Source organism: Vulpes lagopus, chromosome X (assembly GCF_018345385.1).
Source record: "Vulpes lagopus strain Blue_001 chromosome X, ASM1834538v1, whole genome shotgun sequence".
Taxonomy (NCBI): domain Eukaryota; kingdom Metazoa; phylum Chordata; class Mammalia; order Carnivora; family Canidae; genus Vulpes; species Vulpes lagopus.
The window spans coordinates 95,263,068-95,284,588 of NC_054848.1; the positions used below are offsets into that span (position 1 = coordinate 95,263,068).

Genomic DNA, 21,521 nt, shown 5'->3' on the forward strand with positions numbered 1-21,521 from the left:
TAGGGATCCCTGGGTGGTGCAGCGGTTTGGCGCCTGCCTTTGGCCCAGGGCGCGATCCTGGAGACCGGAGATCGAATCCCACGTCGGGCTCCCGGTGCATGGAGCCTGCTTCTCCCTCTGCCTGTGTCTCTGCCTCTCTCTCTCTCTCAATCTGTGACTATCATAAATAAATTTAAAAAAAAATAAAAAAACAAACTGGGCATTTAGGGCAGCCCCAGTGGCGCAGCGGTTTGGCGCAGCCTGGGGTGTGATCCTGGAGACCTGGGATCGAGACCCACCTCGGGCTCCCTGCATGGAGCCTGCTTCTCCCTCTCCCTCTGCCTGTGTCTCTGCCTCTCTCTCTGTGTCTATGAATAAATAAATAAAATCTTAAAAAAAATAAATAAACTGGACATTTAACAATGGGGAGAATTTGAATAGGGCAAATCTTGGGAAAGGAGAGAAAATAGTGTGAATACATGTACAGAGGGTGGAAAAGTACTAGGAAACTGGGAAGTAATTTAGTTTGTGCAGAAATTATGATATGTGAGCTGGTAGTAGTTGTCTATTCATTCATTCCTTTAATCATTCAACAAATATTTTTTGAGCACCTATCCTGTATCAGGCTCTATACTGAGTGCTGGGGAAAAACAGTGACCTATACAGACATTACCCCAGTGGAGATCAGAGTTATAAGTGATGAGATTTCGAGAGGACTGTGGAAGGCACTGGAAGCTACCCTAAAGAGTTTGTACTTTGTTCCCTTGGCCCTCATATTCAAAGTGTGGACTTTAGACCAGCAGCGTGGGCTGGGCATAACCTGGGAGTTTTTTTTTTTTAAATAATAAATTTTATTTTTTATTGGTGTTCAATTTGCCAACATACAGAATAACACCCGGTGCTCATCCGGTCAAGTGCCCACCTCAGTGCCTGCCACCCAGTCACCCCCACCCCCCACCCTCCTCCCCTTCCACTACCCCTAGTTCGTTTCACAGAGTTAGGAGTCTTTCATGTTCTGTCTCCCTATTATTTATACTCCCCAAATGAATGAGACCATATAATGTTTGTCTTTCTCCGATTGACTTACTGCACTCAGCATAATACCCTCCAGGTCCCTCCACAACGAAGCAAATGGTGGGTATTTGTCGTTTCTAATGGCTGAGTAATATTCCATTGTATACATAGACCACATCTTCTTTATCCATTCATCTTTCGATGGATGGACACCGAGGTGACCTGGGAGTTTGTTAGAAATGTAGATTCTCAGGTCCCGCCCAAACCTCAAACCCACTGAATCACAATTTGCACTTTAGTGAGATCTCCAGATTATCCTTAAGCACATTAATGTTCGAGGAGCATTGTTGTAGGCCAACTGAACCAATAAGAGAGTATGCAAGTGAATGAGTTAAAGTAAGGGGGTAAGAATGTAGTAAGCAGAGCAGTAGGAAGTAAGGTGGTATTCTAATCATTACTGGGTTGGATGCAAAAGAAACTGGACTTGGGTCTATTACTGTAGCTCGAGAAATGGGAGGGGTTGAATGGGAGAGACAAACAATCTTTTGTATACAGATACAGCTTCAGTTCCATTAACTCTTATTGGAAATACTGTATGTTGTTCAAAGTGAAAAAATATTAGCAAATTCAATAATTTGGTATTTGAGATGTCTTAGAGGAGGTGCCAGCTATTCATTTTGGATAAGGCTTATTGGTATGTCTACTTCCTGTTGACTCCACAGGACCAAAGTGTACTCTGGAGTGTCAAAGTATCAGGCCCTTAATCATACAAGTTCATACACGGGTTATGATAAGGATTTCAGAAATTAAATAATTATATCAAAGTTCACAAAAAGCTGAGTTATAAACTAGAAATTCAGTTTATTAATTTACAATGGAGTAATTACCTTTCCACTAACCAGAGATTTTTTCTTTTATTACCAGCATTAAATTTTTTCAAGTTTTATTTATTCATTTAAGTGATCTCTCTACCCAAAGTGGGGCTCGAACTCATGATTCTGAGATCAAGAGTCACATGTTCCTTTGACTGAGCCAGCCAGAAGCTTCCAGCATTAAATTTTTTATGACAACTTTTTTATTTTGAAATAGTTTAGGACTCACAAAAAAGTTGCAAAAATAATACAGAGAATTTCCATGTACCCTTCTTCACATAGGTTTTCCCAATGATAATAGTTTATATAACCATAGTACGTTGTCAATTCCAGGAAATTGACATAGTACAGTAGTCAAGTACAGACCTTTTCCGATTTCACATTTTTTCATGCACTTGTGTGTGCGTGTTTGTAGTTCAATGAAATTTAATAACATACTGATTTAAGTAAACATCACAATCAGAATACACAACTGTTTCACCATTTCAAAGAAACTCTTTCCTGTTACCCCTTAATAGTCACACCCTTTCCTCAACCCTAGCCTTTGGCAAACACTGATCTGTTCTCTATCACTGTTATTTTGTCATTTTGAGAATATTACATAATGGAATCATACGATGTGTAATTGAGATTGGCTTTTTCCAATAAGCATAATGCCCTCGAGGTCCATCCAAGTTGTCACATGTCAATCCTTTTGATAGCTAAGTAGTATTCTATTGTATGACCATACCACAGTTTGTTTAACCATCTTCCGGTTGATGGACATTTGCGTTGTTTCTTGCCTTTGGCTATCACAAGTAAATCTGCTATGAGCATTTGTATGCAGGTTTTTGGGTAAACATACATTTTCATATCTCTAAGATAAATGCTCAGGACTAAGAGACTAACATTGCTGGGTCATATGGTAAGTATATATTTAATTTTATAAGAAAGTGCCAAATTGTTTTCCAAAGTAACCAGTATAAGATCTTAAAAATTACCTAAGTAATATCCACTTACTGTAACAAAATTCACATAAATGAATTTTGTGTATAATGTGAAAGTAAAATGACAAATCCTGGAAGCCTGCACAACTTCTTTCCTGAGAGGTAACTGTTGTTAGGTTTTCTCTATATTCTTCAACAATGTTATATGCATATATAAGTATATATATATTCACAAATGGGATCGCACTATACAAGCTATTTGTAAATTGTTTTTTTCATTTAACAACATATCTTAGCCATATATGGGTGTCAGTAGATAAAAATGTACTTGCTAACTAACATTTCTTAAAAAGATTTTATTTATTTATTTATTGGAGACACACAGAGAGGCAGAGACATGGGCAGAGGGAGAAGCGGGCTCCCTAGGGGGACCCTGATGTGGGACTGGATCCCAAGACCCCAGGATCACGACCTGAGCCAAAGGCAGATACTTAACCACTGAGCCACACAGGTGCCCTTTGTTTTTAAAATTTTAAGTTGGCACCATACCTGATGTGGGATTCTAACTCATGACTTCAAGATCAAGAATTGCATGCTATACCAGCCTTGTGCCCCTGTACTTGATGCTTTAATGGAAACAGGACCCCATTGTATGTATTTCTTTTTTAATTTTTTAGGATTTTATTTATTCATGACAGAGAGAGACAGAGAGAGGCAGAGACACAGGCAGAGGGAGAAGCAGGTCCCACGATGTGGGACTGGATCCCAGGTCTCCAGGATCACACCCTGTATCCTGGGTGGAAGGCGGCGCTAAACCACTGAGCCACCCGGGCTACCTGAATATTATAATTTCTTTAACCAATTACCTAAATGATGCTATTTCTATTTTCAGTTTCTCTTTATTACAAAGCTACAACGAAAGTTTTACTACATAGATCTTTGCTTAATTTGTACAAGCATATTTGTATGATAGATTCCTAGAAATAGAAGTGTTAATTTTACATTTTGTATGTTAAGACATACTTTGTTTTTAAAAAATTCCCACAAGTGGTATATGAGAATTCTTAGTTCTTCACTGACACTGAGTGTTATCAAAATTTTTCATCTCTGCCAATGTGGTAGGTAGGCAAAGTGTATTTAACTTGCAGGCTTTAGTGGTGAATGAAGTTGAGCACTGTTTTATGTATTTATTAGCCATCTGGATTTTAAAAAAAGAAGTTCATTTTAGAGAGATAGAGTGCGTATGTGAGAGGGGAGGGGCTAGGGAGAGGTAAGAGGGAGAAAGAATCTGAAGCAGCCTCTGCACTGAGCATGGGAGACCCATGTGGGGCTCCATCCCACAATCCTGAGATCCTGACCTGAGCTGAAACCAAGAGTCAGAAGCTCAACTGACTGAGCCACCCTGATGCCCCTAGCAATCTGCATTTTTTATCCAAGAAGTTGACTCTTTATATCCTTTCTCTATTTTTCTATTGGAGTATTTTTATCTTATTGATTTGTGAGAGTTCTTCATATGTATATGCCTTTTTCATTCCTGTAGCAAATATATTCTGCTTATACTTTATCTTCTGACTTTGTTTATGGTATTTAGATATACATAATTTTAAATTTCTGTGGACTCAAATTTATCCATCTTCAGGCTTCTGGATTTTAGGTCACGTTTAGAATGGTGTTAGAAAATACAGAATATATATACATGCTGCTTAGAGAAGGAGGCTATTTAGGTAACTTAATTTATAATCAGAAGCCTGTTCCATTTGTATAGATGGAGTTAAAGAGAACTGTGGGACGCTTTATTCAGATTATGGTAAGATTATCTCTGCTACACTGTGGGGTGTGCATTTCTAGTGACCAGAATATTTTTGCATCAAATAGTGTCTTGTCCCTTAAATAGCATCACATGTTCTAAGTATTCAACTGTCTTTTTTTCTTATTTCTCATCAGGCACCAAAAGCTTCTGCCATTACAGTATTATCTCATGAAGGAATTTTTTTCCATGAAGGATGTTACAAATAATTAGATTAAAGCTTATTTTATATCAGTTACGTGTTTCATTTGATGGCATTTTCTCACTTTGTTCTCATATTCCAAGGGTTTATTTACTCTTTGGTCTTTCAGTACCCTATGAAATAAATTTCACTTCTTAGGACTGGGCACATCACACTGTGATCTCCACACACAGAAGGCTCTAGAGAGGCTGCTGTGAACATACTTAAATATCAATATAAATTTGCTATAAATCTTTTTTCTGATGTTATACCAGTTACAGTTATTAATTTTGTTCAATGGTATTTTTCTCAAGATGGAAATAAGTTTACTAAACAGAGGAACTTTTTGATGTTTTTTTTCAGAGTATAAGATTATTTAAAGTCTCCGTTGCTACACAGATAAGAATATGAATTTATAAAATAGATAAAAAACTGTTTGCACCATGTACTATAAATGTGATGTTTGGAGCAGAAAACCAGTAGTTTTCAGCTAATACTAAGACAGGAAATCATTTAATATCAATTGATATTAAATTGGCACAATTGAACTAAATTAATGTAAAATGATTTGGTACAGAGCCCAATTTTTCTATTACTTTAAGTGGAATTTTGCATTAACTTATGTAACTGTAAATTTTCCACTACTCCCTATTTAATGTTCTAGCTGCATCATTCTGTAACTTGAATCTATTAAAAACCGTATAACATTCTACCAAAGATGGTCTATGAAAGAAATGGAAATTTATTTTGAATAGTATTCCACTCCCCAAAGCTTTAGAGGTAAGTAAAAATGTCTTGGATTTTATTTCTTATTATTGATATTTAGATGTTTCTGTTTAACTTTTATTGTTCCGCTGATTAAATATGCCGTAACTCTTTTTTAAAGTTGCAGGGAAAAAACCTAGTAAGCACAGAGAATGAGAGAAACTAAAGCAGGCGTGGAAGGAATATAATTTGAGGACCGAGATTAATCATTGTATTGCGTTGGGAATACTTTAGAGGTGATATCGGGTGAAATCTCCACGATTTACACGGGGCTTTCGTTTCTCCTCATTTGGAAAATTTGTCTTGTTACTAAATACATTTATTCCTGTTCCTGTAATTAAAAGTTAATTTAATATTAAAGGAATATTCGAACCAAAATTTTTTAAAAAGAGGAACAGAGAGCTCTTAACTAAACAATTTCGTATGAGTCTAGGAACTTCTATAACAGCAATGGAGACACTGTAAAAGGTCACTCCTTCCTGTCCTAGGAAAAGCGGCGCTTCGGAGGGGACAGGCCCTCCCCGAGTTTTTCTTCCCCGCGTAGAGAGCTCTTGGTCAAAGGTCCTCGAGGCTGGATTCGAAACAGACAAACAAACAAACACAAAAATAAAATAAAAAGGGTGATAAAGACTGGAGTTAACTGGGGGTCAAAGGAGCGTAAAGGGTCCTTTCGCACTTCAAACACCTTGGGGGAGGGGTGAAGAGGGAGGATAAGAAGGAACCAAAATTCTTAAGAAAGTCGCAAGGCCGCCGGATCCCACGTTTCCAGGAAGACGGTGGAAAATCGGGGAAGGTGAGCAAAGACGGGGGAAAACGGGGTAAGTCCCCCTCGACTCCTTCAGCCCAAATTTCGATTTCCCTCCACTTCGCTCTGTCCCGCTTCCTCCCCCACCCCCGCCCCGGGAGTCGAGAATAAATTGGTCGAGCGCCCGGCCTAGCCTAGTAGCCCAGTTCCTTAAGTCCTAGACCCGAGAGAGAGAGAGAGAGAGAGATTGAGAGAGAGAGAGAGAGAGAGAGAGAGAGACCACGTTTTCTGGGAGACGGGGATAGTGGGCTGTAAAGAAAAAAAAAATTTTTTCCCCTCCAGTGTCAGGTCTTCTGGTAGAGAATTGGCTTGCTTCCTCTTCACAGCCGAAGCCAAAAGGAAACAAAACAAAACAGAAACTCCAGAAGCAACCCCCGTCAATCACTTAGGATCAGGTGCCAGTTCCACGAGTTGAGTTCCGTTGGGGGCAAGGAGTAGGGACGGCGGGGGAGCGAGGGTCCGGGCACTAGGGCAGAAGGCCCCTCGCCGGGGCGTGTCGGAGGAGGGGACGGGGAAGGGTGATGCCCGACGGGGCTGCCAACCTCGGGCTTCGCGCGGGGTGCAGGGGCCCGGGGACGAGTCCCGAGCGAGCCCGGCTTCCGATTTCCCACGGCCCCGGGCTCCGCCGGACACTGCTAACGACCTCCTTTCGGCCCCCCACCCCCCATAAAGAAAGAGGAAGCGCGGCCCGCTCCGGTCCTCGGCGGAAGCGCTGCCAAACGAATGAGTAAGTCAGGCGCGGGCACGGCACCTTGTTTACCCCACTCGGCGGCGCGCCCCTGCGGGCGCCTCGTTCGCAGGCGGCGTCGGAGACGCTGAACCCGGGAGGCAGTCGGCCGCGATTGGTCGGCGATCGGGAGGAGGACGCTGGGAGACGAGCGCTGCAGTGCCAGCGCTGTGCCGCTAGATGCCGCTCCCTCCCAACAGGAGCCGGGCGCGGGTTCGTGGCCGACAGATGGCGCCTGCGCGTTCCATTCGCCTCCAAGTCGCCGAAGAGCGAACACCCCAAACAATCCCGAAGCGCCACCAAAAAAAAAAAAAAAAAAAAAAAAAAAAGAAAAAAAAAAAAGAAAAAAAAAAACCCGCCGGATCCGACCGCCACTTTCAAAACCCCCCACCGCTCTAGAACCGCGGGAGCTTCCGTCCCTGAGTAGAATTCGAGGGTGTAAAGAAGAGGAAGGGGAAAATATCTTGTACCAGCCCAGGGGTGAAGAAGCCCCCGGCCTGAGAAAGAAGGAAGGAGGAGTGGGGGAGGCGAACAGTCTCGTTGCTGCCTCTGTGTACGCTGAGGGGGGAGGTAAGTTATAAAATGGCGGAGGCGAAGCTTCTAGAAGTTTGGAGGGGCACCCGGAGGGCGCGGGGCCCACTGTGAGGTGTGTATGGTTGAAATAGGGCGCGAGAGAGGAGTTGGGAGGGAAAGAGAATGGGCACTCTGTTGCCATTTAATTTCCCCCCTACTCCCTTTGCCCCCACCGGGGCCAGCCGTGGAGCGGGTGGCTAAGTCAAGACCGGGAGAAGCCTCCCCGTCCCCGCGTAACCCCCACCCCTTGTTTCTGCCTTCTCCCCCCAAGTGGCTACCTCAACACTACCAAGGAACTTCCAGCCCCCCTTCCTCCCTACCTCCTACTCCTAGAGTGGCTTTCTACTGCACGACTCTTCTTTTCGACTACCCTCGCTGAAGATTTTCTCTTCCTTCCCTCGCCCAACTCTCCCTCGGGGCCTCCACGGAGACCCCCCCCCCATGGGTGGCCCAAAATGGAGAACGCGGAGCAGCGCAAGATGGAGGCTCCGCTTCTCTGTGTAGCATTAGATTTAGGTGCCTTTTCTCCGGCAGGCTCTTAAGCCTGGGAGAGCCCAAGCTGGAGGTGGGGTGGGGTGCGAGCCGTAGTCGGGGGAGGAAAGCCGGGGAGGCCGTGGCTGGGGTGGGGGAGAGCGCGGTATCGTGGTGAGGGGAAGGAAGAGAGCAAAATGGTGGTGCTGGGAACCTAGGGGGGAGGGGAGAAGCGGAGGCTCAGTTGTGTATATTTGGGCCTCGGACCGAGGGAGGCGAGGGAAAATCTACTCTGATCACACCCCTCCCTCGTGCCCCCTCCCTTCTCCCTTCCCCTCTTTCCTTTCCTCCCTCCCTTCGCTCCCTCCCTCTCTTCCTCCCTTCCTAGAGAGGGAACAACATTCATGTGACGGGCCCCTCTGCTTCTCCCCCGCCCCATCATCTCCAGCGCGTGGTGGGGGAACTGCTTGGGAAAGCGATTGGCATCGATCTCTCCATCCCTTCCGAGGCCCGACTTCGGTCAGTTTTCTTCGGGCAACAATTTTATAAATAGGCTGGGGTCTGGCGGTATTGGCCCCCGCGTGCAGACCTTGCCCCGAAGGGGGCCCTGCCTGCCTGGCATGGGAGGAGGGGGGGAAGGGCGGGAGTGGAAGGCTGTTTGTTGGGGGGTTTTGGCGCCACTTTTGTTTTAGTTTTAGTGCTGCTTTTCGTTCCCACCCCCACCCGCACTGTCTTTCTCAAGGCACGAACTGAGCTGATCCTTGCCCCAGGTAGGCAGCTTCTGCTTTTTCCCTCCACACTTTTATTCTTGCTTGGGGTTGACTTTCTTTTTTCTTCTCTCGCGTACCCGGTGATCTGTGGACGGCAATTTTAGCACGAAAAGGGTCTGATGGGCCATGGGAGAGAGAAGGTGTGGGAAACAGCATCAAGTAGTTCCGCAAAACTTTGAGCCCCGTTCCCATTTTCTTCTGGCCTACATTCGTAAACGTATTGTTGATTTCTGCCTCTTTTTTTTTTTTTCGTCGCCAGAAGGTCTTGTTTTGCCTTTAGTTTTTTATAAGCCACTGTACTTTCGACATTTAGTTTCCGCTCTCCCTTGGTGTATATGTCATTTTATTTTTAATCCTGAACTGTAATGGTTTTTATCGTGAGATTTTTCGTGCTGCAGTGTTCACCTTTAATTTTTAATATTGCATTAGTAGTTTCATCCGGTTTGTGAGACTTTCTCCTCCGTGGCCTAGAAATGTTTTATATGTTGTTGCCTACCACCCCTCCCTTCCCTCTCCCTCCTCCTTTCTCTTGGATGTAGTTTCTTAATTGAGGGTCACGGCGTTTGATTAAATGGTTATTTACAGTTTACACGATATATCTATTAGAAACTTTTGATCTGTGGGATTAGGTTTAAGTAAACGAAAAGCTTGTGTTGCTTTGAAATGGTTCCTTAAAATGCGCGGGCCGTCCCCCCTCCCCCGGTAAAGCCCCATCTTCCCCTCGTACTGGAGTGTAAATTCCATACCCCTTTTCTCCCACGGATCGCCGTATTTCACGGCAGCCACACCCTGTATTTGTCTCTGTGGATTGGACTCATTATCAGCTTAATTTAGTGACTCTTAAACCACCATGATGGGACTTGCTTAAGCACGAAGCTTCTTTTCCTGTTTAGTCCTAGTGGTTAGTGTCGAAAGAGGAATAATCGAGGTTTCTTGATGAAACCTGGTGCGGTCCAACCTCTGCCTTTTTTCTGTTGTCTTTTTTCCTACTCCGGGCTGTTGGCGGTGTCAGCACCGCTGCTGGGGGCGGGGGTGGAGGGGAGAAAGAGTCGGGTTACCGAAGTGCGTCATTCCTGGCTCTAGCAGGGCCTGCTCGGGAGCTGCTGGTGTTTGTTACTGTCCTCGCAGCACTTTCCTGCCAACCTTCTCTCTCTGCGTATTGGTTAGGAGCAAGAGCAGGAGGCGGTCTTCTAATTCTATCTGTAGCCTAGCGCGTTGCGTTTCAGGGTATATGTGAACTTATTAAAAAAAAAAAAAAACCGGCCCCGGAAAGTGGATACATTTCTGTTTAATGACATACAATTCAGGTAGTTTGGACTTGCTTTCATATATTTTCCAATGAGCGGTGGGGTTAATTTTGAACATTTTAAACCACTTACGTTAAAATGCCTGGTTTTCTTGTTACATTGATATCAATCTATAATTAGGGATCAGAAGGACCAGTTAAGGCATTAAGTGTTCAGCGGTTTTTCAAGTGGTTGAATTGTAATTTTATGATACATTATGTTAAATAGTCTGTTTTTTTTTTCGTTTTGAGCCTAGGTGCTATATCCAAGCTAATCGCAGATATTTAAGTTCATTTTTATCACATATTCCTTTTTATCCTTGTAGATATTTTAAATGTGCCCTTTGGATCTTATGGACGCTCTTCAAATTCTTAAAGATGGCTATCTCATTGTTTTTTTAACTGAATTCTTAAATTTCCCACCTAACAAGTAGTTGTATAGGGTGCCAGTTACATTGCTAAATTCTTGACTTCTTGTTAGTCTTTGATACTTTCATATCTTCAGATTTTTCTCAGTGTACTTAGTAATTACTAATTATTTTCTTAAGATAATTAGAGGAGGGAGAGGTGGGTGGTAGAGATGAAACAAAAGTGGCCTTGAGTTGATTGTAGATGGATGATGACTAGAGGAGAGCTCATTGTACCATTATTCTACTTTTTTGTGTGTACTTGAAAATTTCCATAATTAAAAAAATTTAAAGATTTCAAATTGTCTTGGAATTCTGGCTGATGACATAAGTTTGTATTTACATGTCAGTTATCAGTGTGGAAAACTTGGCCTTGTGTATAAGTACTTACACAATGCCGGATACACAAACTTCAAAAAAAATATTTGAATTGAACCAATATAGAATAAGCAATGTAAGTTCTTACAAATTGGTTGAACTTTAAATGTTTGTAACTTAGTCTGAATGTGGTCAACTTTTAGTTTCTTTTTTAAGCCTTTGAAAACAGGAAAATTCCATTCTCAAATTTTGTTAATTCTGCTTGTTGTCTATTTCATTAAGTTGGAGTTACAGTGAGTCAGTATGAAAGGGATTTACTATTAATAGGAGGGGCTTTGGCAGTTGCAGTAAGTGACAGTGGAAGGGATTCGGGTGCCCTAGGGCGCATTCCTGGTAGGAAGATAGAGGTAGGAGTTGAATTCAGTTTCAGTATTTGGTGTTTAATGAATGGGTAGAGACTAGGGTTGGAAAAAGAAATGTACTTATTAGCCATTCTTTCCAACTGTGAAATAACTAGCATTCTAAGGTATCAGAGACTGGCAGTGGGGGTGGGGTGGGTTCTTTTTTTTTTTTGACTGATATGAAAATGAATGTTTTTTTAAAATGAGTTAAGTCCCATTCCTTACTTTTAAGGATTTGGTGCTGTAGTTAAAGACCAATACGTAAAATATTCTGATGTTTTCTATAAAGGACATTCTGTTACCCATCAACAGTAAAAGTGCATTGCAATTAAAATCCTCAGTTTCCTTAATTAGTATATTTGTGAATTGCTCCTACATTCTTTGAAGGTAAGTGCCTTATTTTCTGCAGTTTTGTGTTGCTCAGTGTCAGGCTTTTTTACCCCTGTGAATGTATTTTTTGAATATATGTCAGAGTCCTAAAGGGAATCCAAAATAATGGATATTTTAAATATTTGGTGAAGTGTGTTCCCTCATCATTATTAAAACAAAATTCCACAGTAGTCTAGGAACAGATATTTTGTAATTGTTAATATTAGTCTGTATATTCATACTCAACATTTTGGCTTTAGAAGAATGTTATGAGAAGACAGATTACAAATTTTGATTTTTTTATTTGTATGCAAATAATCTGAAATAGATGATGAGGATTGTGGCTTCAAATTTATTCTGCAAGGCAACAGCTAAACTGCTAAGCCAACAAATTATGAGTTTGGTAACTTGTAGTCTATTTAGTTAGGATTTTTTTTAAAAGCTCAAACATTCACAATTTTAATGAAATTAAATACTACATTTCTTTTTCATGATTTTCTTTTTTCTATTTTACCTTATTAGCTGGTAATTATCTGAGGACCTATGTAATAAAATGGGTGGGGAGGGGTGGGGAGCAGGCTCAGGCTCAAATAAATTATCTTTTGGGAATATAGTGTTAGATGTGAAAATATGCCTTGGACGGTTTAGTAGTGCTTAATATTCTGCATGTTTAACTGATGCCACCCACAGTCATGTGTGGGAAGGGAGTAAACAGTGAATAGCGTTTTCTTTTTGCTTTGGGTTCTTTATAATACATGGAAGACTCCAGTTTTTGATGCTGCAAGTTAACTTCTGAGTTTAAAATTTACATTAAATTTAGGGCACAGTAATCTATTCAGTATATCTTAGGATAAGGTTCACATCTCTTTAATGTTGTGACTTTTGTGCCTCACATGTTGAAAAACAGCAATCTGGTCTTGTATTAGCACTTTGAAATTGCTATTAGATTATTCAAATAATTGAGGTGACAGTTCATTGTACAGTGGAGCACTATTATATACCTATTTTGGAAGTTGGGGAGTTTAGCAAAGGAAAGAGTCCCATCTAGCTATGGGTATCAGTATATACTGAAATATGATTAATCTTTGGAGAATAAAGAAACTTTAAGGGTCTAGGCTATTTTTAAAATTCTTTACATTTTCCTTTTGTAGTTTTCTACATTTGATACATGCATAGGACTTTTAATTTGTGGTTCAGTACTGTCCCTGTATAATATTTCCTCTGTATCTTCGGCTGTCATGAGCGGTGGTTATTGCATGTTCTTTCTGTTTGGCAAAGATAATGTGAGAAAAAAAATTGTCAGATTTTTTTTACATCTCCTGAGGTGCCTGCTTTGCATTTAATCGAACCAAATTTTATATTTCTTGAGTGTAAGCGGTGTTGCTTGTGGAGTCTTCATTTTTGAATATGTGCATTAAAAAAAAATCTCTTTAGCAGCTGTGGTAATCTGCTACCTGAACTGTGTTCCTAATGTATGCTTGCTATAGTTAGGTCTTTGATACTAGCCAGAAGAAAACAAGAAGTCTTCGCATATGGTTAGTCAAGAGATTATTGAAATTATTTTACACTCCCCATTCCTCCAAAGGGAAGAATAGTGAATAATGTTAATGCTGTTCTTTTTTATTTAATTGAAAAATACATTATTAGGATTGATGACACCAACTAGAGAGATTTCTATAATCTCTGGATAATCTAATAAACTCAAAGGTAAATTTCCTTTTTAATGTTGTCAGACTGTTAGAAGGGGTAAAGTAAGTCCTGTTTACACTTTTTTTGTGTGCGTAACATTGGTTTGACCTATAACTTGTTGAATCCTGAGGTATTCTAAGAAACAAACTGTTAATTTAGTTTGAGTTACTTTTGAATGGCAGTAACTGTGTTTTAACATTTATTGTTTAATCTTCTCTGCTACCTTGCAGGATAGGTGGTTATCATCATTTTACAGATGGGGAAATTGTGGCTCTCAGAGAATAAATGACTTGTCACATGATAATAATTGACAGTCTGAATCACACTCTAATTTGGACTCAAAACTTTGGCACTTTTCTTTTTGTTAAAGCTCACTAGTTTCCCTCAACTAAACAGTTTAGGTCTTGGGTTATCTGTCACCAGAAAGCATACATCGTTTTAATATTACAAAGTAAAGTTTTTTTCATATGTAGTACAAGGTAAATGCAGATTTTTACACAGGGTTAGAGGAGTTGCTGCCTGATGAAAGGTCTAAATTGTGTTTTACACTAAAATGTAGTTGAAATAAATTGGAGCTTTAGTTTTCTGTGTGCTCATTATCCAAAAGTTTGTGCAATAATATGTTGAATTGTATTCTTGATTTTTTTTTTTTTTTGGGGCGGGTGGGTCATACTATGGTAGAGTGGTTTCACTGAATTTTTTCCCTTGCGTTCTATGTAGGCTAAGTGTCTAAGAATAGTTCCCCAGTCATTCAGCTTGTTTATTGAGTGGTTAGATTTGAAATAAAAATTTCGGAGAATTTTCTAATTCACTGCTCTGGCTGATTCTGTAAGGGGATTTAGTTATTTCTTTTAGGATTATTTATTCATTTATTCATGAGAGAGAGAGAGGGAGAAGCAGGCTCCATGCAGTGAGCCTGATGTGGGACTCGATTCTGATCCCGATCCCGATCCTGGGTCTCCAGGGTCATGCTCTGGGCTGAAGGCGGCACTAAACCGCTGAGCCACCCAGGCGTCCCTTTGTTGTTATTTAGTGGTACCTTAAAAATATTCTGTTTCCTTGTAAGTGTTAATATCTGTTTGCTTCTAATTTCTATTCTAGTTCATCTTTTGACTTCATTAAATTTTCTTGTTCTAATTGTGTAATAGTTAATATGGTGTCCTGGATTATTAGTAGGTTCATTATTGATCATTGGTTAGAATCTTGGTCTCCGCTTTCTTTGGTTTTCCTCTTTTTCCTTCCTACTTTTCATAAACAATAACTAGAACTTCTCTTATCTGAACGACTGCTAGATGTTGGATAGCTGGCCTATGATAAATTAGTGGAGATGAGGATGTATAATGCTTTTCATAGCCACGAGTCAAATTTATGTATTTTATGTTAATTATTCCCTTAAGCTTCAGTCTGTGGGAAATAATTTTTCCAGTGATGCAGTCTTCTACCCAGATTCTTTGTTCAATATTGAGTCTTTTCATCCATATTTCCCCATTTGTACTCCCAAGAATAACAAGACCCTGGTGTTCTACAACAGAATTATGCCCCAAGGCATCCATTGTATGTAGTGAGTTAGTTTCTCTCCTGTGTATCTAGAAAGATACTAATTTTGTACCATTCTTGAAGAGGGGAGAATTCAGGAAATTGTCACTCAAATAATTTTGAGTTCTCTGGTTAACATTGTGGAACCCTGGATTAGAAAGGCTGCTAGACTATTAAGGGACTTGGTTTGGTGTTAAGCAGTTTTACTTTTCAGTTACTTTCCTGTCAGTAACCTTAATATCGCCTCTCCTAAAACTTACTCATGATAAAATGTGAATGCAATTGGTAATGTTGCCATCTTGGGATAAATTGGTTAGTGTTGATTTCAAGCAGTTAGTGATACTTAGTTTCAAAAACTTGAATGTATGAATTTAAATGTATACTTTTAATTGTAAAAAGGAATATTGTAGGAACTCATTATATGATTAAAAAGTTTTTATTAAAAGTACTTGACAGTGACTAACATTAGCAATAGTTAACACTAACTGAACTCTTACTCTCAGACACTGTTACAAATGCTTTACACATATTACCTCAATCTTCATAACCCTATTACCCGTTACCATTTGATTTGTTGCTCAAACCAGGATACTTTTTTTTTAAAAGATTTTATTTATTTATTCATGAGAGACACACAGAGAGAGGCAGAGACACAGGCAGAGGGAGAAGCAAGCAGGCTCCCCACAGGGAGCCCGACTTGGGACTTGATCCCTGGACTCCAGGATCAGGCCCTAGGCTGCAGGCGGCGCTAAACCGCTGGTTTGGGCTGCCCCAGACCAGGATACTTTTGAGAATGAAAGGGGATACTAACTAACTGGATGGCATTCTCGGATAGCAGTATAAACTCGGACTGTCCAGAGAGATAAGGATTTATGATGTCCCTAATTAATATCCTATTTTTCAGGAGGAAACCAAGGCATAGGGAAGCCGAGCACCTTGCCGAATTAGTAAGTGGTAGGAAGGGATTTGCAACCCCTACAGTTTATTTGGATGTGAAAATGATTTAAATGACTTTAAATGGCCATATTCCGAGAGGTTATTTTTACTCTTGGAGGAATTTCTCTTGGTGTGGGGTTGATAGTAAGATAAAAGAGACAGTGTATTTTACTAAAATTAATTAATTAGTTTATTAAAATATTTTATTTATTTATGATAGAGAGAGAGGCAAAGACACAGGCAGAGGGAGAGACAGGCTCCGTGCCGGGAGTCCGACGTGGGACGCGATCCTGGGGATTGCGCCCTGGGCCAAAGACAGGTGCTAAACTAAACCGCTGAGCCACCCAGGGATCCCGACAGTGTGTTTTAAATTCCACCTAGTAGAAATTCCAGTTGGCTTTTTCAAGTGACTGGACTTTTGAGATACTGTTGAAAAACTACTGAGGTCCACTGAAATAAAAGAAAAAAACCAAGATAACTTACTTTTACTATTTACATCCACATCTGTGTTTTCCTTAGTATTATTCAGACTCTCCTTACTGTTTTCTTGGGAAGAAATGTTAACTGTATGCTCTTTTTTGGGGGGCTCTTTTGTGGAAAATCTCTTCTGATAAGAAAACTGAAAATAATTTTGTGGTGTTAGGAAGAAAAAGGTATGGTTTAGATATTTACTTGAAGTTAAACTGAAGAATTAAGTCTTGAAGAGATTGAAATGTCTTTTCATAAAATTAATAGTTCTCTTTTATTTTTGGTGACTTATGTAGCTGCCTTATATTCCCACCCATTTATTTGTGGTACATCCCACTCCCCAAAAATGATTACTGTAGATGAATTCAAACATTTGGAGAAATGATTTTGTCATAATCTCAGATACTGTAAACTAAAGATCCCTTCCTTTTTAAAATTTATTTTATTAAAAAATTAAAGATTTTATTTATTCATGAGAGAGAAAGAGAGAGAGAGAGAGACACACACACACACACAGGTAGAGGGAGAAGCAGGCTTCATGCAGGGAGCCCGACATGGGACTAGATCCCGGGTCCCCAGGATCATGTCCTGGGCTGAAGGCGGTGCTAAACCGCTGAGCCATCCATGCGTCCCCCCTTGCTTTTTTTTATTGGGGGTGTTAGAGAGCTGACCTTTTTAAAAATATAATAATTTTTAAGATTATTTATATGAGCGCACAAACGGGGAGTGGCAGAGGGCGAGGGAGAAGCAGGACCCTGGGATCCTGATCTGAGCCTAAGGCAGATGTTTAACAAATGAAGCCACCCAGGTGCCCCATTAGAGAGCTGATCTTAAGAGGACTTTAAGTTTTTTCATACTTGGTTGTTTTTTGGCTATTTTAATACTCCCTTGAGGAATTTGTGTGTGTTCTTTTTTCATCCCCTAGCTAGTTCACTTTTGGAGGTTTTGTTGGTGTCAGTATTTTATAAACAACTGTGAGGTTATTAAGTAGGTCTGCTTAATTTTTAAAGCCTTTTCGTTAGTTCATTAAAGCCATCATGAAATTGGAAGTGGGGGGTTTGCATTTCTGACCAGATTTGTGGGCCACATAGTCCCTGGTAGACAAAAGATTATTTTTTGTGGATTTGGTTTATTATATGAGATTAATAACAGTTGGCATTTTAAAAAGCTATAGCTAATTTTTAATCTAGGGCTCATAGGGTAAGGATGTGAGAATCCTATCAAATTATGCACAAAATGTGTGTTTCTTCAGGTTCTCAAAAGGATTCATTGTTACTGGCTGGTACTTAAAGTGCCTACAGAGATAGGGTATATAATGGTCAACTAGATTACATAGTCCCTGTCCTCAGGTAACATTGACAGTTGGGCTTTATCACCCCAAAGGGGTTAAAAAAAAACCACTTAAAACACACTACATACTGGGATTACTATATATAAAGACTGTTAGGGTAGAATCAGTAGCCATTAGTGCAGTTGTTTTTGATACGGTGTCCTTAATTTGAGAATAGTGACAAGTATTTTAAGATTTTATTTTTTTAAAGATTTTATTTATTCATGAGAGAGAGAGAGAAAGAGAGAGGCAGAGACACAGGCAGAGAGAGAAGCAGGCTCCATGCAGGGAGCCCAATGTGGGACTCGATCCTAGGACTCTAGGATCATGCCCTGAGCCAAAGGCAGATGCTCAACTGGTGAGCCATCCAGGCGTCCCTAAGATTTTATTTTTAAGTAATTTCCACACCCAACGTGGGGCTTGAACGCAATAACACGGAGATCAAGAGTCACATGCTCTACTGACTGAGCCAGCCAGGTGCCCCTGGTAACCGGTATTTTTAAGGACTGCATTGAAAATCTTTTGGGGGAAGTAACAATTGAAGACTATAAGTGTAGTCTTGGAATGTTTGGTGGTTATTAATGAAATTAAAAGAGCCCATGATCGTCCCCTAAAACCAGTTACTATTATCTAAAAGTTAAGATCTTTTAAATGCTGTTATGATTTTGTGTAAAAGCAAAAGAGGCAATTGACAATTACTGTTAAATGGCAATCCTGTATGTCTTTATTTCACATTCTAAATGCTTGCTTTTAGGGATGCCTGGGTGGCTCAGTGGTTTAGCGCGTCTGCCTTCAGCTCAGAGCGAAATCCTGGGGACCCGGGATTGAGTCCCATGTTGGGCTCCCTGCATGGAGCCTGCTTCTCCTTCTGTCTGTCTGTCTCTCTCTCTCTCTTTTCTCTGCATTTATTTTCTTAAAAGATATTACTTATTCATGAGAGACAGAGAAAAAGAGAGAGAGAGAGAGAGAGAGAGAGAGAGAGAGAGAGGCAGAGGGAGAAGCAGGCTCCATGCAGGGAGCCCCACATGAGACTCGACCCTGGGTCTCCAGGATCAGGCCCTGGGCCGAAGGCAGTGTTAAACCGCTGAGCCACCCGGGCTGCCCAAATGCTTGCTTTTAAATAGGAATTTTGGGGTGCCTGACTGGCTCAGTTGGAAGAGCATGCAACTTTTGATCTCAGGGTTGTGAGTTTGAGCCCCATGTTGGGTGTAGAGATTGCTTAAAGATAAGTAAACTTTAAAAATAGGTATTTAAAGTAATACATGTTTGTATTTAACTTTTTGACTTTGAATTCTTTGTTAGAGTATTACCTTGAAATGTCTTTGTAGCAGCATATGATACTCATCAAATTCATTCTCTATATGTTATATATATAATGATCATGTTTGATATATTTGAAGTATTCTCATTTCAGGAGGGTGTTGTACAATATCCTCTTTTCTTGGATCTCTAATCTTTTCCCCCTTATTCAAAAGCAAGAATTTTTCCACACTCACCTATGTGTCTACTGTCTTGTATCTAATTTGCAAACTTTGTGGCAACTAGAATGTTACTACAAAGAAGAACATGGTTAATATCCTCTTACTAGAAAAGGCCTTTTTTGTGGTTTAAAGAAATAGTATTAAAGATAGTTAGGAACGTGAACCTTTGAGAATTTCCCTTTTACACTAAAGAAATAAGAGAAAATGTAGGAAATATTAGCAAAGCCATAATATTTTTCCTTTGGGATATATCCCTCCCTGTTTCCACTACTCTTTCAGGCCAAAAGACATTCCTCAGACTTTATTCCTGGCAGGAGAATTGAGGAAGTGGTGGTAGCCATGGTTGGCAGGGAAGCTGAAGCATGAAGGTATGTTTTTGAAAAGCAAATTTGTCATTTGTCAATGACAAATGGATTTTTCCAGCTCTGTGTATATGTACTTTTTGAGTTTTGATTAAATATCAATGCATAAAGTGCTACTATTCACTGAGGAATATTCAGTACTTGCATTCATATTTGAATGTTCTAAGTGTACTTGAAAAATGCAGAGGGATTATTTGGACAATATGGGTTGTATTAAAAAAAGATTCTTTAGTGGGAAATTATTTCCTAAACTTTTGAAGTTACACCGAAACACAGGTATCCAGGTTGCTGTATAAAAATAGCAAATCTAACATGAAAGGTAATTATTTGTGTGTTTGTAAATATAGTGTTTAATGTACAATATTGGTGAATATCCCATTTGTCTCTTATAAGTAGATTATTAATTTTTTCAGACCAGTGTTTATGATTTTGAATCCTTGTGCCATGTAGTATGTTAAACAGATTCTCAAATGATAATTGAATTAAAACCTTAGGTTTTCTAGAAATTTAATCCTGCATTATAATTACATTGTTAATATTCATATTAAAGAGTGTGTTAGAAAAGAAGTAATTAATTTCCTCTAGTTGGCTTTGCAATAATGATAAACTTTAAGTTTGTATCTATATCATTTACAGCATCTACTACAGGGCAAGTTGTAGTATGTTCCCTAACACTGACTTTTTTATTTCTTAAATAATCCTGTATGGAGTTGATAGTATTTTCATTTACTGTGATTGCAGAATAGTTAAGTGACTTGCCCAAGTTCACTCAGCTAGTAAGTGGCAGAGCCTACTTTTGATTCCAATTCCATCCAATTCTAGCTACTTCTTTACATAGAGATACACTGCCTCCCAGTGGGGTGATTTATAGATTTTGTAGTGATAACTTTTTTTGGGAAAGAGAATAAAAGGAGACAATAATTGGGATGTCTGGCTGGATTAGATGAGGGATTGTGACTCCATTTCAGGGTCATGAGTTCAAGCCCCACATTAGGCATAGAGTTTTTAAAATAAAGGAGTGGGATGTCACGCTGGTTCAGTCTGTGGAGCATGTGACTTTTGATCTTGAGGTCGTGTATTCAAGCTCCAGGTTGGGCATGGAGCCCACTTCAAATATAAATAAAAAAATTTTTTTAAACTTTTTTTTTAAAAGGAGACAATAATCCTAAATTATTGAGACTGAGAGAAAGTTAAACTTCTCAAAGTAGTCACAGGACTTTTGGAACTTCAGTAGGAGAAAGGCTTTTTCTACTTTGAGAATTAAAAGGACACTGAAATTCTTTTTTATTTTTTTAAAGGTCTTATTTCTTTTAGAGACAGAGACAGAGCGTGAGCAGAGGTAGGAACAGAGAGACAAGCAGACTCCACTGTGAGTGCAAAGCCTGATGAGGGGCTTGATTTCATGACTCTGACATCATGACCTGAGCCAAAATCAAGAGTGAGAAGCTTAACTGACAGCCACCCAGGTGGCCATAAGTTTATTTTTTAATTTCAACATAATTAACATGCAGTGTTATGTTAGTTTCAGGTGTATAATATAATGAGTCAACAATTTTATACATTACTCAGTGCGCATCACAATAAATGTACTCTTAAGTCCCTTCATCTATTTAACCCAACCCCTCACCCACCTCCCCTCTGGTAACCATATGTTTGTTCTCTATATTTAAAAAGTCTTTTTTTTTGTTTCTCTTTTTTTCTTCATTTGTTTTGTTTCTTAAGTTTTACATATGAGTGAACTTACGGTATTTGTCTTTTCTGAATGACTTCACTTAGCATTATACGCTCTAGATCCATCCATGTTGCAAATGGTAAGATTTCATTCCTTTTTTTTCTCCTCCAAAGATTGATTGATTGATTGATTTGATAGAGAGAGAGCAGCGCGCAGTGAGTAGGCAAAGCCACAGGCAAAGCCACAGGCAGAGGGAGAGGGAGAAGCAGGCTCCCTGCTGAGCAGAGAGCTGGATGTGGGGCTTGATCCCAGGACCTGGAGTTTGATCCCAGGACCCAGGGATCATGACCTGAACCAAAGGCAGACACTTAACCAGC

At 40.0% G+C, this 21,521-nt stretch overlaps 1 protein-coding gene across 9 annotated transcripts in view; it reads left to right on the top strand.

Annotated features, from left to right (window-relative positions):
• Positions 1–6,100: 6,100 nt before the first annotated feature.
• STAG2 (stromal antigen 2) overlaps positions 6,101–21,521 on the top strand; it is a 136,475-nt gene continuing 121,054 nt past the window's right edge. Inside the window, exons 1-2 of one of the 9 annotated variants that reach the window (XM_041740539.1) lie at positions 8,100–8,214; positions 8,509–8,639. The gene's annotated coding sequence lies outside the window, so the exon portion shown is untranslated. The other 8 variants (XM_041740544.1, XM_041740541.1, XM_041740537.1 and 5 more) reach the window with 8 other exon arrangements.